The 14,341-nt window shown below is 43.1% G+C and overlaps 1 long non-coding RNA gene across 1 annotated transcript; it reads right to left on the minus strand.

The window, feature by feature from the left end:
* Nucleotides 1-3,685: 3,685 nt before the first annotated feature.
* On the minus strand, nucleotides 3,686-11,914 carry LOC139028341 (uncharacterized). Its single transcript, XR_011480530.1, has 2 exons — nucleotides 11,414-11,914; nucleotides 3,686-5,419 (listed from the first exon to the last, which is right to left on the minus strand). It is a non-coding gene; the product is annotated as an uncharacterized lncRNA (long non-coding RNA).
* Between the last annotated feature and the right edge of the window lie 2,427 nt (nucleotides 11,915-14,341).

Here is a 14,341-nt window from a genome sequence, read left to right on the forward strand (position 1 = left end):
TAAGATAACTGCTCACCTCTGAAGACATTAAAAAGTGACTGCAAGGGTGTTGTGGGTAATCCATCAAGTTGCACAACTTGTTCATCCGACCGCACACACACACACACACCAACTCTCTCCCACGTCCATGTGCCTGTCCCCACATTGTCCCTGTGTGAGTCACAATGGTGGCCAGTGTGTGTGTGAGGCCTGGAGTTCGTGCCGCTCAGGGAGAATGGTGACATTATGGGGCGGCACAAAGGCTATAAGCCCCCTGCATTGACCTCTACTGGCACACACAGCAAAGCATGCTGGGAGATAGGGCATATCACATAGAGATGGAGGGACCCAGGGAAAGGAGGCGGTGTCTGAGTGTGTATGCCAATCACTTCCTCCTTATCTGGTGAGAATAGCTGAGAATATCAGCCTTCTGGACAGCTACCAGCTAGACCCCCATCTTCTAGACCCCTTTATCACACTGGGCACAGACGTGAATTCAACGTCTATTCCACATTGGTTCAAGTTAATTTCATTGAAATGACATGGAAACAACATTGATTCAACCAGTGTGTGCCCAGTGGGATCCTTCATCCACCCACACGCTCACGTGGCTCCATGTTTTGTCTCGGAGCTCAAGGCACAGAAGTAGAAGTTGAGAAATACTCTCTTTCAATACATTTTGATTAAGTACATCTTGAATGACCTCATTCCAATATTTATGTGTGTGTTGTCATGACAACAGGTAAAATAAGGTTGCTGCTAGTGCTGTATATGTAAATATAGTCACACTTATAGATGACTGAGTATGTTGGTATGATTTGGAACAAATTGCTTTAGAATGTTGCCTAACACACTTGCTTGACAAACACCATGGATGGATGGAGGGAGGGGTGGGGGGGGGGGAGCTCAAGCCTCAACAGCTGAGAGACAGGCAGAGCCATGCCCAGGTTCCCCACATAGCTAGTTTGGATGGGTTTCATTAACCACTGATGGGGGTGCGGGGTTGTGAGAGAGGTCAGGGATTCCAAGGGTGCTCTGACTTTAAGGCAGAGGGCAGCTGTGAACTAATCGTTACAGCCCAGCTGTATGGTGGCACAACTTGGCACAGTGGGGTATGCGAGACTGTGCCATTTGCCATGGTCTCCCCCTAACTGGGCATGATGCCTGTTGATCTACAGCTCCACCCCCCACCCTTATAGCTGCAGCTATAAACCTAATTCTCTATGATTCCAAATGCCAAACACCGTGCCCAATGTGTCCTGCCCGCCAATTTTTTGGTGTGGTCAAATAGGTGAAACACGCTTAAGAGATAGATTTGCCAATCCTCCTGAACTTGAATAACCCCTCTCACTGACCTGTCCAAACCATTACCAACCAAACCCTGTCCTTAAATATTTGTCATGAAATCAAATAGACATCAAATACATGTTGATATATGGTGCAATGAGACATCTTCCATTTTGTTTCCATTGCTGCACTTAATACACCTTGTCGTTACTAAATACACCTTGTCGTTACTAAATACACCTTGTCGTTAGTTAGTGAGGAATGCTAATCAGATTAAAGGCAGTCCTGAAGAGTTATGTAAATGGCTGTTTTGAGCAGAGAGAGAAAAACTGAAAGACCTGCTGCATTTGATAGCTCATTTGGCTGGGAAATGAAGGGACAAGACTCGTTTGTCATCTCAGCTCATCTCAAAAACAGGGAGCAAATGAGATGCACTCCACATGATATGTGACAGTGTTTGAAAGTGGTCTACTGAGAGACAGCCACAGACAGCCTCCCTTTTATCTCTTAAAAGGCAAAGAATTGACACTATGTTGTACTGAGGAGGAACATAAATACCATGGTTACAAGTCATTAAGTGCATTTCAACAGATTTATGATCATGACTAGACCACTATGGTAAAATCACAGATCTATGATAACCTTTACTCATCCATGCTGACTAACGAAGGAAATTATGAATCTGAAGACGAGTCATAAAGACATCCTTAATTATTTTTGTATTTTTATTTAACTAGGCAAGTCAGTTAAGAACACATTCTTATTTACAATGGCGGCCTACACCGGCCAAACCCGGACGATGCTGGGCCAATTGTGGGCCGCCCTATTGGACTCCCAATCACAGCCGGTTGTGATACAGCCTGGAACCGAACCAGGGTGTCTGTAGTGACGCCTCTAGCACGGAGATGCAGTGCCTTAGACCACTGTGCCACTCGGCAGCCCTTAAACCTCATCTACACTCCTTCCACATCCAGACATTTTTATTAAGTTGGTGATAAAGTCACAGCTTGCCACCATTCTCTCTCTCAGCCTGTCTCTGTATCATTTCTCCTCTAAATCTCTGACCAGTGCCTCTCAAACAACACTTTGTTCCTCAAGAGTGAATGGAGGGACCTGCAATGATTTTGGCACTGCCGCACAGTCTCCTACTCCCCTACCTCCATGCCTCCAGTCTTTCTTTAGCCAGGCTTGGACCGAGAGCTGAGAGCAGAGAGCTCTCGGTCCAAGTTCTGGACCAGGCTCTGGACCCAACAGTGCTCTTCAAAGAGAGAGAGAGGGAGGGAGGGAGAGAGCGAGAGAGAATGTAGTCTGTAACCCCTTCAGAGACCAGTAATTACAGAGTGAGAATATATAGAAACTGATTTTAGGGGCAGTAAGTTTACGACAAAGCCTAACACTGACATGAACTCTAAGACCATACACACTGACCTTTCTAACATGTGCAGATGTGCCAAAATAACAAACCTCTAAAGTCATCATAAAAGATAATACATCACTATCAAACCCCCCAAACCATCTACCTCCCAATCACCATGGAGGAAAAGTTATGGTCACGTTTCTCCTTTCAACTCCAATGTAGTCTATAGGCCTACATTTCTTCACTTACAGACACGCAAACAACTGTCTCTGATGGCAAGCACACATCTTTTATATTATGTCTGAATGAGTATCCAGGAAACCAACTGTTTAACACATGGTTTAACATACTGTATATCCTTTTAAATATTGTAATAGTTTTATCAGTCTCAGAAAGAGATCCTATTCTCCCTCAAGCCCTTCCACTCCATGCCTGCCTTTGTGAAAGGCCCAAACAATGGAGGCCTTTCAACTCTGATTGTAGAGAGTTCCTTACAAAAAAAGGAGAAAAAACAGTAAGTAGAAGAACAGAGAAACAATGAGAGGCCTTTTCGAGAGGCAGTCACGTGTATGATACACATGTAGACACACACCCCTATTTCCATGCACACTCACACAACAGACCCACAAACATCACGCACACACACACTCATGCAAATATACAACTCCAATCCACACATTATAATCATCCCCACCATGCACATTGACAATTCCGTGTTAGTACAAATGGGGATGCCTTTTTCTAGAGACTGACAATGTCAATGTAGTTCAGAGAGCCAGAAATGCCACCGACCTCCTTAATAATTGCATTCAGTTGTTAAATAGCCTACAACAAAATAAATGGGCTGGATAGTAAATGTAGTCTGTGGTGGAAAAAGTAGCCAATTATCAGACTTGAGTAAAAGTAAAAGGTACCTTAAAAGAAAATGATTCAAGTAAAAGTGAGTCACATAGTAAAATACTACTTGAGTAAAAGTTTTAAAGTATTTGGTTTTAAATATAGTTAAGTATTAAAAGTATAAATAATTTCAAATTCCTTATATTAAGCAAACCAGATGGCACAATGTGTTCATTTTTTAATTACGTATAGCCATGGACACACGCCAACACTCAGACATAATTTACAAATGATGCGTTTGTGTTTAGTGAGTCCGCCAGATCAGAGGCAGTAGAGATGACCAGGGATGTTCTCTTGATACGTGTGTGAATTGGACCATTTTCTTGTCATGCTAAGCATTCGAAATGTAACGAGTACTTTTGGGTGTCAGGGAAAATGCATGGAGTAAAAAGTACATTATTTTCTTTAGGAATGTAGTGAAGAAAAAGTTGTCAAAAATATAAAAAGTAAAATAAAGTACAGATACCCCAAAAAACAACTTATGTAGTACTTTGAAGTAATTTTAATTAAGTACTTTACACCACTGAATGTAGTGTACTTTACATTACACAGAGTAAAAGAGTGATGGGGGTCTTTATGAGAGCAAACATCGAATGCAAGAATTATGTCTACACGTCACACGGTTTAGAACTAGCAGACTATAAGAAACAAATTGGACATATAGTGTCATTACAAAGCCAGACTCGGCTATACAGGGAGTGGAGTGTGATGGAGTCACTATGAACACAAAAACAAAGGAGTGGAGTGTGATGGAGTCACTATGAACACAAAAACAAAGGAGTGGAGGGTGAGGGAGTCACTATGAACACAAAAACAAAGGAGTGGAGTGTGATGGAGTCACTATGAACACAAAAAACAAAGGAGTGGAGTGTGATGGAGTCACTATGAACACAAAAACAAAGGAGTGGAGTGTGATGGAGTCACTATGAACACAAAAACAAAGGAGTGGATGCCTAGCCTCACCTACAGTGCTTTCAGAAAGTATTCACACCCCTTGTTTTCTTCCACATTTTGTTGTGTTACAGCCTGACTTTAAAATAGATTAAATTCAGATTTTGTGCCACTGATCTACACACAATAAATACCCCACGATGACAAAATTGTATTTTGTTAGAAATTTTTACAATGAACACAAAATTAAACGCTGAAATGTCTTGACTTTGAATGATTACCCCATCTCTGTACCCCACACATACAATTATCTGCAAGGTCTCTCAGTCGAGTAGTGAATTTCAAGCACAGATTTAACCACAAAGACCATGGAGGTTTTCCAATGCCTCGCTAAGAAAGGCACCTATTGGTATATAGGTTAAAAAAGGCAGACACTGAATATCCCTTTGAGCATGGTGAAGTAATTAATTACGCTTTGGATGGTGTATCAATACAATACAAAGATACAGGCATCCTTCCTAACTCAGTTGCAGGGGGGGTTGGGAAACCACTCAGGGATTTCACCATGAGGCCAATGGTGACTTTAAAACAGTTAGAGTTTAACAGCTGTGATAGGAGAAAACTGAGTATGGATTAACAACATTGTAGTTACTCCACAATACTAACCTAAATTACAGAGTGAAAAGAAGGAAGACTGTACAGAATAAAAATATTCCAAAACATGCACCCTATCTACAACAATGCACTAAAGTAAAACTACAAAAACTGTGTGAAAGAACATTTACTTTATTTCCTGTATACAAAGCATTATATTTTGGGAAAATCTAACACAGTTCCACTCTTCATATTTTCAAGCATGGTGGCTGCATCATCTTGGGACTAGGGAGTTTTTTGATAAAAAGAAACGGAATAGATCCAAGCGCAGGCAAAATCCTAGAGGAAAACCTGGTTCAGTCTTCTTTCCACCAGACACTGGGAGATGAATTCACCATTCAGCAGGACAATAACCTAAAACACAAGGCCAAATATACACTGGAGTTGCTTACCAAGAAGACAGTGAATGTTCCTGAGTGGCCAAGTTACAGTTTTGACTTGAAAATCTATGGCAAGACTTGAAAATGGTTGTCTAACAATGATCAACAACCAACTTGACAGAGCTTGAGGGGTTCTGGCACTTCAAGGTCAGCTCTGTCATTTACAGCAGCGCAGAGCAGTTCTTCCATTCCACCCAACATCTGTCTGGTGCCAGGGTATAATTGTACCTCCTTATGGTCTCTCCCATCCTAAAATACCTCCTTCGTGTACACTTCTAGGTTTCTCTGGCATCCCCTAAGCCAAGGGAAAACTACATCACCCAATACTTTGAGTCTCTCATGTTTGAATGGATGTTTGTGGATCTCCAAGACCCCAAAAACCCTACTATTCCTTTTGGATGCTCAGCTCGGTCAATGAGACAGCAGAACTATTAAACACTCAAATACTTTGACTGCCCTTACTAGACTAATGCTACAGGAGAAGACTCTCTCCATCTCCCGGCCTAACCCACAACAAGCATCTCCTCTTGCCAACAGGGTTCAACATAGACTATTTCCAGGCTCTTTTAACTGAGGGGGCTCATTTGTGGGAGATCCTAGTGTGTTCAGTGTATAAATACACTCTGCCAGTGCAGGACCAACACAGCACAGTACATTAGAGTATAGGCTACTCCAAGGCAGTAGTATGCCTAAATCAGTCCTTGGCTTGTAGAGCAATGCCTGACAACCATGGGATATGATGGAAATCAGTTTAGTAACTCATTCAATCAATTTAATCCATTTTGAATTCAGGCTGTAACACAACAAAATGTGGAATAAGTCAAGGGGTATGATTACTTTCTGAATGCACTGTATGTAGGCCTGTGCTTTTAAACAAAGCTAGCCTTGTTCTTCTGAGCTCATGTCCTATGAACTAGCTACTTGAAGGTCTGTGACACAAAGAAACTAGACAGTGAGGCGGATTGAGTTGACCATGTTGGGATTATTGAGACACAGTTCAGAATGTAACTTGGTATTATAATCAATTTAATGCATCTGGTAATAAACATTCCATGACAAATATTGCTATCGTGATAGACTGCCCTTTTCTGTATAGACAAGGAAGTCTGCTCTGTGCATTCAGTTTTACTGTAACGAATTTAACATTGCAGACAGATACAGCAATAACATTACAGAGGCCAAAAAAACTGGGATATCCAGACTCAGAACAGGTCTATGAAGAGAGGTCCCTGGAAATGATAATAAACAAAAAGTTTGAGCATCTATCAATCACAGGACTTCTCCTGAAATAGCCTGATGCAGAGAACACATGAGAAAGGCTTGTCAGATCATGGAAAGTTAAACTTCAACAAACTTCCCGTTCTAAATTATCTCAAAACTGTCAGCTCAGCAAAAAAGGGCCCAGATTTCGAACTGCATTACAGATCAACAGGACAGGGAGCATGCCTCGGAGGCTGCACTCTCCACCCTCCTCATTGATGGTATACACAGCTGCCCAAGCTTTGCAACAGCAGTCTTATTTACACACGACCCATCGTTGCCCCCTCGCTCCTCCTACAGATGAAGAGACGCTAAGCTAAAGTTGAGGCCTTTCAACTCTGACAGGTCACGTATTTGGTTGGACCATACGAGCCTTGGCAGGGTTGACCTCTGCTACCACAGCTGAGGGTCTCTTTATTTATTTGACCTTTATTTAACCAGGTAGGCCAGTTGAGAACAAGTTCTCATTTACAACTGCAACCTGGCCAAGATAAAGCAAAGCAGTGCGACACAAACAACAACACAGAGTTACACATAGAATAAGCAAAGGTACAGTCAATAACACAATAAAGAAAATCTATATACAGTGTGTACAAATGGATTCAGGAGGTAAGGCAATAAATAGGCCATAGTAGCGAAGTAATTACAATTTAGCAAATTAACACTGGAGTGATAGATGTGCAGATGATGATGTGCAAGTAGAAATACTGGTGTGCAAAAAAGAAAAAAAGAAAAGAAAAACAATATGGGGATGAGGTAGGTAGATTGGATGGGCTATTTACAGATGGACTGGGTACAGCTGCAGCGATCAGTAAGCTGCTCAGATAGCTGATGCTTAAAGTTAGTGAGGGAGATATAAGTCTCCAACTTCAGCGATTTTTGCAATTGTTCCAGTCATTGGCTGCAGAGAACTGGAAGGAAAGGCGGCCAAAGGAGGTGTTGGCTTTGGGGATGACCAGTAAGATATACCTGCTGGAGCGCGTGCTACGAGTGGGTGTTGTTATGGTGAACAGTGAGCTGAGATAAGGCGGAGCTTTACCTAGCATAGACTTATAGATGACCTGGAGCCAGTGTGTCTGGCGACAAATATGTAGCGAGGGCCAGCTGACGAGAGCATACAGGTCGCAGTGGTGGGTAGTATATGGGGCTTTGGTGACAAAACGGATGGCGCACTGTGATAGACTGCATCCAGTTTGCTGAGTAGTGTTGAAGGCTATTTTGTAAATGACATTGCCGAAGTTGAGGATCGGTAGGATAGTCAGTTTTACGAGGGTATGTTTGGCAGCGTGAGTGAAGGACGCTTTGTTGCGAAATAGGAAGCAGATTCTAGATTTAATTTTGGATTGGAGATGTTTAATATGAGTCTGGAAGGAGAGTTTACAGTCTAGCCAGACACCTAGCTATTTGTAGTTGTCCACATATTCTAAGTCAGAACTGTCCAGAGTATTGATGCTAGTCGGGCGGGTGGGTGCGGGCAGCGATCGGTTGAATAGCATGCAAAAATTTTATTTTTATTTTTACTAGCATTTAAGAGCAGTTGGAGGCCACGGAAGGAGTGTTGTATGGCATTGAAGCTCGTTTGGAGGTTTGTTAACACAGTGTCCAAAGAAGGGCCAGTTGTATACAGAATGGTGTTATCTGCGTAGAAGTGGATCAGGGAATCACCAGCAGCAAGAGCGACATCCTTGATAAATACAGAGAAAAGAGTCGGCCCGAGAATTGAACCCTGTGGCACCACCATATAGACTGCCAGAGGTCCGGACAACAGGCCCTCCGATTTGACACACTGAACTCTATCTGAGAAGTAGTTGGTGAACCAGGCAAGGCAGTCATTTGAGAAACCAAGGCTGTTGAGTCTGCCGATAAGAATACGGTGATTGACAGAGTCGAAAGCCTTGGCCAGGTCGATGAAGACGGCTGCACAGTACTGTCTTTTATCAATGGCGGTTATGATATCGTTTAGTACCTTGAGCGTGGCTGAGGTGCACCCGTGACCAGCTCGGAAACCTGGAGTGTACGGTGGAGAAGGTATGGTGGGATTCGAAATGGTCAGTGATCTGTTTGTTAACTTGGCTTTCGAAGACTTTAGAAAGGCAGGGCAGGATGAATATAGGTCTGTAACAGTTTGGGTCTAGAGTGTCACCCCCTTTGAAGAGGGGGATGACCGCGGCAGCTTTCCAATCTTTAGGGATCTCGGACGATACGAAAGAGAGGTTGAACAGACTGGTAATAAAGGTTGCAACAATGGCTGCGGATAATTTTAGAGAGAGAGTGTCCAGATTGTCTAGCCCAGCTGATTTGTACGGGTCCAGGTTTTGCAGCTCTTTCAGAACATCTGCTATCTGGATTTGGGTGAAGGAGAAGCTAGGGAGGCTTGGGCAAGTAGCTGCGGGGGGTGCGGAGCTGTTGGCCGGGGTTGGGGTAACCAGGAGGAAAGCATGGCCAGCCGTAGAGAAATGCTTATTGAAATTCTCGATTATTGTGGATTTATCGGTGGTGACAGTGTTTCCTAGCCTCAGAGCAGTGGGCAGCTGGGAGGAGGTACTCTTATTCTCCATGGACTTTACAGTGTACCAAAACTTTTTGGAGTTAGAGCTACAGGATGCAAATTTCTGTTTGAAAAAGCTAGCCTTTGCTTTCCGAACTCACAGTGTGTATTGGTTCCTGACTTCCCTGAAACGTTGCATTTCGCGGGGACTATTCGATGCTAGTGCAGTCCACCACAGGATGTTTTTTGTGTTGGTCAAGGGCAGTCAGGTCTGGAGTGAACCAAGGGCTATATCTGTTCTTAGTTCTACATTTTTTGAAAGGGGCATGCTTATTTAAGATGGTGAGGAGATTACTTTTAAAGAACGACCAGGTATCCTCTACTGATGGGATGAGGTCAATATCCTTCCAGGATACCCGGGCCAGGTCGATTAGAAAGGCCCCTCTAATGGGGGTGTGGAGTGTACAGTCAGTAAAGACAATAGAGTGGAAGACTATTCAACTCACTATGACACCACCAGTAGAAGTGTTTCCACAATAAGACCTGACGCCCATGACTATTATGGATAATATACACTCTGTCATCATGGGGCAGGGCTACATTAAGGCCGGACTCAACAGGGTGTCTCACCTCTCCTTTCCACCCTGACCCTATTTCAACCCTGGTCCTTAGCAGGGTTGACAGTTGACACCATTTGGGTTGAAAATCTCATCAACCAGTTTGTCTTTGAGTCACCCTAAGTTGAAAATGCCAGTGTGAAAATGGCTATTGGTGAACACCCTGGGATGGAGTTCCAATTTACCTCTCAGATCTACAGGTGGTGAGTGAAAGTAGACAATGAAAGGAAAGTAGTTCAGAATGATTAGTTTTCTAACCAGACAGAACTAGGCAGTTACAATACTCCTGGAGACTGAGGATTATACGTGCCACCGAGGCTGACTCCTAAGGTCAAGACCAAGGCTCCTGATTGGAGGGACGATGAGTGCTTCAATACTAATTGAAAAACAGAATAACACAGTACACTACAGACCTTCAAGGACTAGGAGTTAAGTAACACACCCCAGCATTGACCGCCTGCTCTTTCCCCCTCATATGCCTCTCTCTCTCTGTAGCAGGGAAGGGCCCCATCACTGCATTTTCCCAGGGTGGTTTAGGCAAAGCCATCTGGCCCTAGCTAGCCGACTGGCTTTGGGGGGGCTTGCTAGGAGGGTGTAGGGGGGGGGGGGGGGGAGACCATGGGGGGGGGTTACCAAAGAACACCCCCTTTCCCAAAAAGGGACCAAAACTAAATAACTTCCCCCACCCCCCCCCCCCCCACCCCCCCACCCCCCCACCCCACCCCACCAAACAACCCCCACCCCCCCTTCTTTATCCACCTTCACATCTTTATTTTCTCCCCCCCCCCCCCACCCCCCACCCCACACACACACACACACAAAAAACAAGGCACACCTCCACCAGTAAACACACTGGGCCACAAGGCCAAGGTTCTTTCATGTCCTGTCTGAGACTATGGTGGAGGGAAAATGGATGAAAACAAATAGAAAAAAAGAAATATGTGAAAATAACTAAGCATGTTTACAATGGGTGTTGTTTGTATGTAGTTGTATAGCTGTCAAGGACAAAACACATAACAATGCTTATCTGGTCAATAGGATCAAGGAGTGCACTTGTCTGACTATGATAACAATCGTTAAAGATAACAATCAATCCATTTCATGCTTTTCTCCATAAAATGGCTAATTGCCCAAGTTGTTTACATTGTTATCTTCTGTATAATAACCCAATAAGTTCTACTAAAATTATCTTGAAACAGAGCCCACACATTAATTGACTGGAGAGTGACATCAAAATGATATGATAAATTACTGAATGAATAAACCAAAAAAAGTTTAGCTTATACTTACTCTATGGAATTCATTATTAAAATCGTGTTTTTGCCTTCAAAACGGTGTACTAGTCACTAACACAAGTTTATGAGCATCCCACCCGCAGACTTTTTCAAACAGCAGCTCTTCTTCAGGAATTAACGTTACATTGATTGTTCAATTTCACGGGGTGATTCAGTTACATTGTATCTTTATTTTGTTTGAAGGAGCCTAAAGATCATAAATAGTATTGTCTGGGGTGCGAATAAAATCCATCATAGCCAATGATATGGCTGTAATTTACATCCTGTAAAGGTTCATCATTTATTTACACACTGTACAGAACACTTACCGACTGCGTTCGGCTACGTGGATCTGTTTTCCGTGAAAACTGTCAGGCATGAAGACAACGGAAAACAACAGAAAATCGAAGCAGCAGTGGAAAAACCGGTTCCAATGCACATAGGCTATAGTCACAGTGAGCAAAAAAAAGTTTTCCCTTCAATGTTTTAAGGACAAAAGTAGGTTATTCAAAATGAATCAGGCCCGCGTTGTCGTCATCTTCAAAAACTGTGTCTACAATTATAAATCGTTCTTTGCAGTCTCAACGGAGAAACTTAAGTTAGTTATTTCGGTTGATAACATAAGTTCCACGGCATTGTATTAAAAATCAGTTTGTCAGTTGGCTAGTTAGTCACGTCTGACAGAAGCCAGTTACAGCAAGCCAAATTGTTTGTCCTCCAACCCTTTTCTTTTACACACCTCCTCTTTCCCCTCTTTTCTGGCGTAGACTCTCGAGTTCTAAACTCATATAAAAAGAGAAGGCCTATTATTTTTCTCCGAGAGAGTCCAACCTTTCTTCCCCCCCCCCCCCCCTCCTCTCTCCCCCCTCCTCTCCCCCCCCCTCCTCTCTCCCCCTCCTCTCCCCCCTCCTCTCCCCCCTCCTCTCCTCCCTCTCCTCCTCCCCCTCCTCTCTCTCCTCTCCCCCCTCTCCTCTCCTCTCCTCTCCCTCCCTCTCCTCTCCCTCTCTCCTCTCCCTTCTCCCTCCCTCCCTCTCTCCCCCCCTCTCTCTCTCCCCCCTCTCTCTCTCTCCCCTCCTCCTCTCTCTCTTTCTCCCCCTCTCTCCCTCCAAACTTTCAGCCAACAGCTGAAAACACTTGACATCATAGCCAACAGACCATCTGTTATTGCTGCCCGGTTGAATTCAAATGTGGGACTGGAAGGGCAAGGTAGGGGAACGAGGCTTGGATGGGACTGAGTTAGTCTTCTATAATAATAATAGATTAAGTGTAATTACATAGTTAGGTCTACTGCACTGTGTGTGTGTATGAAATGTTACATTTTGTATGGTATATATTCATTTTGGATGTCCAGCACCCATTCCGTATGATATGCTACGAATTACAATTTGTATTATATGTTACAAATTTTCGAAACGTACAATGTTACACATTTGAAAAACATACAATATGTTAAGAATTTGCTAAATGTATGATATGTTACAAATTCTAGCTAGATGGCTAATGTTAGCTAGCTCGCTAACTTTAGCTAGGCTAGTGGTTAGGGTTACGGTTACGGTTAAGGTTAGGGTTAAGTCTAGGAGATAGGTTAAAGGGTTAAGGTTAGGGGAAGGGTTAGGAGAGGGTTAGCTAAGTAGTTTCAAAGTAGCTAAAAAGTAGTTGAAAAGTTGCTAATCAGCTATAATAATGAAGTTGTCCGTGATGAGAGTCACTACACCCACCCATCCACCCAACTTTTGTTTTTGCCTTAAGTAACCATCTGTCTTATGTAACCATACCAAATGTAACATATCATACTAAATGGAGTGTCACGGATTTACATACAGAATAATACGAAATGCTCCGCAACCAAGTTCCAAGCCGAAAAGACATTAGGAACAGGCAGTGGACCTGGTGCACCCGAATGGTGTCACCCGATTAGCAATTGGGTGCACCCGATGACACTTTGTATTCTTCTTTGTCAGCTCTGTACAGTCCTGGGGTTCCTGTGGATTTGTAACCATCTGCCATGACAGACAGGCAATATGGCCACCCATAGTGGGTTGATGGTGTCGGAGCAGTTGGTTAGTGTTCTGTAGACGATACACATGGCACACATATGGGTACACAAGAAGAAGGGGGATTTGATGTGTTCACGTTTACAAGGCAATCTGTTTGACTGGAGGTGCAAAGGCTTTGAATTTCCTATAAAACTACAGTTTTTCTGTACTGCAGCACAGGGAGGTGGGAGGTTCAGTGAAGTTAAAGAGTAAATCAGTCCATGAGGGAACAGAAGAACATTTATAGAAAGAGAATCAGAGAACACAGCTAGACAATATGCCCACTTCTTGAAAATATCCTTCACAAAATGTCCTCTTGTATATCTCTACACAGTCTTATAGACACATCTTTTGATATTACAACTTGAAATATGTTTGTTTATTCACACACTCCCTCCCGTAAAGCATAACACTTTAAAACAAACAGTTAATTCTACCATCTAGTATGCTACTCTACAGTTTCTTTATATCCCTCATTGCAAAACAAAAACCTGGAAATCATAACTCTTTGAGCTGTCAGTCAATATTTAATATCTGGGTCACTATTCTTGTAACAGGACACACACACACTTGTCGTGTTTGTACAGGCCCAGACCAATGCTGTGCTTCTCCCTCTCCCATCCCGGCTCTGGGTCTGTGGGATAGGGGTCTGACCGGATGCTAGCGACAGGAAGTGGCTAACACGCTCCAGATGTGGGGACCAGGGGGACCACCCCCGCCGAACAGGGAAAGGTGGGAGACCACAGGCCCTGATTGTAAACATACTGCGATTCCTGTGAACCCACCTACTTTCTCCCTTCTCTCATCCTTACAGAAACAGGGTCTCGTCCTTACAGAAACAGGGTCTGGGGAAATAGAAATAGGTAAGTTGACGGGTGAACCCTGAAGAAGACAGAAATTAAGTCTACGGTACAGCAGAGTTCTTTTGCTCATTTGAGATAATAGTAGGGGGGATAGTAATGTGTGAGTGATACATTTTATTTGTCACATGCTTCATAAACAACAGGCGTAGACTAACAATGAAATGCTTATTTATGGGCCATTCCCAACAATAAAGAGAGAAAGAAAAGATAAATAATAGAAAAGTGAAACATAATAAAACAAGTAATAATAAATACACAGTGAGTTATGATAACTTAGCTATATACAGTTGAAGTCGGAAGATTACATACACTTAGGTTGGAGTCATTAAAACTCGTTTATCAACCACTCCACAAATTT

The sequence above is a fragment of the Salvelinus sp. IW2-2015 genome, linkage group LG11 (assembly GCF_002910315.2).
Source record: "Salvelinus sp. IW2-2015 linkage group LG11, ASM291031v2, whole genome shotgun sequence".
NCBI lineage: Eukaryota > Metazoa > Chordata > Actinopteri > Salmoniformes > Salmonidae > Salvelinus > Salvelinus sp. IW2-2015.